This window comes from Priapulus caudatus, unplaced genomic scaffold, assembly GCF_000485595.1.
Source record: "Priapulus caudatus unplaced genomic scaffold, Priapulus_caudatus-5.0.1 Scaffold32, whole genome shotgun sequence".
Classification (NCBI taxonomy): domain Eukaryota; kingdom Metazoa; phylum Priapulida; class Priapulimorpha; order Priapulimorphida; family Priapulidae; genus Priapulus; species Priapulus caudatus.
Window position 1 is genome coordinate 29,406 of NW_014577093.1, and position 2,027 is coordinate 31,432.

Genomic DNA, 2,027 nt, shown 5'->3' on the forward strand with positions numbered 1-2,027 from the left:
GATAGACTTACAGACCGAGAGGGAGTAAGAGATAGATCGACAAAGTGAGAGGGAGTAAGAGATAGACCGACAGAGCGAGAGGAAGCAAGAGATAGACCGACAGAGCGAGAGGGAGTAAGAGATAGACCGACAGAGCGAGAGGGAGTAAGAGACAGACCGACAAAGCGAGAGGGAGTAAGAGATAGACTTACAGACCGAGAGGGAGTAAGAGATAGATCGACAAAGTGAGAGGGAGTAAGAGACAGACCGACAAAGCGAGAGGGAGTAAGAGATAGACCGACAGAGCAAGAGGGAGTAAGAGATAGACCGACAGAGCGAGAGGTAGTAAGAGATAGACCGACAGAGCGAGAGGGAGTAAGAGATAGACCGACAGAGCGAGAGTGAGTGAGAGATAGATAAAGCGACAGAGCGAGAGGGAGTAAGAGATAGACCGACAGAGCGAGAGTGAGTGAGAGATAGATAGAGCGACAGAGCGAGAGGGAGTAAGAGATAGACCGACAGAGCGAGAGAGAGTAAGAGATAGACCGACAGAGCGAGAGGGAGTAAGAGACAGACCGACAAAGCGAGAGGGAGTAAGAGATAGACCGACAGAGCGAGAGGGAGTAAGAGATAGACCGACAGAGCGAGAGGTAGTAAGAGATAGACCGACAGAGCGAGAGGGAGTAAGAGATAGACCGACAGAACGAGAGGGAGTAAGAGATAGACCGACAGAGCGAGAGGGAGTAAGAGATAGACCGACAGGGCGAGAGGTAGTAAGAGATAGACCGAGAGAGCGAGAGGGAGTGAGAGACAGACCGACAGGGCGAGAGGTAGTAAGAGATAGACCGAGAGAGTGAGAGGGAGTGAGAGACAGACCGACAGAGCGAGAGGGAGTAAAGGGCCAGACCCACTAGGCGATTTAATCGAGCAACTCAATCGCCGGTGAAAATCGCCTAGTGTGTCCAGTCAGTCGCCGCCAATTTAGTCGCCCGATTTAGTCACCCGATTCAATCGCATCGATCAAAACATTTTGATATTATCGGGCGATTATTTCAGTCGATAAAATCGCCTAGTGTGTCCGGGTCGGCGATAAAGTCGCCCGATTGTACAATTCATCAGCCAATCAGAGTTGTTCAATGATACTGACGTAATTTGACAAAATGGCAGATTCCATGGAGCTAACGTGGTCCTACGACAAAGTGGCAGTGTCGATCACTTTGTGGGAGGTGAAGCCCCTCTTGTACGATATGTCCCTGTCTGAGTACAGGGACAGAACGAAGAAGGAGGCCGTGAAGGTATCGATGGCGACGAAGCTCGGCGTCACCGGTAATTGACCGGGGGAAATTGACAAACAATACACGCGTACTGTAGGCCTAAAATTAGCACTAGTACAAAAATACAAGTCGCTTCGCTACAAGTCGACACGATCCCGTTTTATTTGTACTAGTGGTGTTCCGATTAATCGAGTTCGTCGATCATTACTCGTTTGGGCTGCCGAGTTGATTAATCGAGTAAAAAATCGGACGACCGAGTACAACTCGAACTTTGATATTTAGTCTTGCTATTAGGGATCATATAATATCAAGAGCGTACATAAAGAAGTAGGAACTCGCCGTCAAAAATCGCGTGATGTGTCCACTCGACTCGCGAGATAGAATCGGGCGATAGTATCGGGCGATAAAGTCGCCCGATTAAATCGCCTAGTGTGTCCGGCCCTTAAGACAGACCGACAGAGCGAGAGGGAGTGAGAGACAGACCGACAAAGCGAGAGGGAGTAAGAGATAGACCGACAAAGCGAGAGGGAGTGAGAGATAGACCAACAGAGCAAGAGGGAGTGAGAGATAGACCGACAGAGCGAGAGGGAGTAAGAGATAGACCGACAGAGCGAGAGGGAGTAAGAGATAGACCGACAAAGCGAGAGGGAGTGAGAGATAGACCGACAAAGCGAGAGGGAGTGAGAGATAGACCGACAAAGCGAGAGGGAGTGAGAGATAGACCGACAGAGCGAGAGAGAGTAAGAGATAGACCGACAAAGCGAGAGGGAGTGA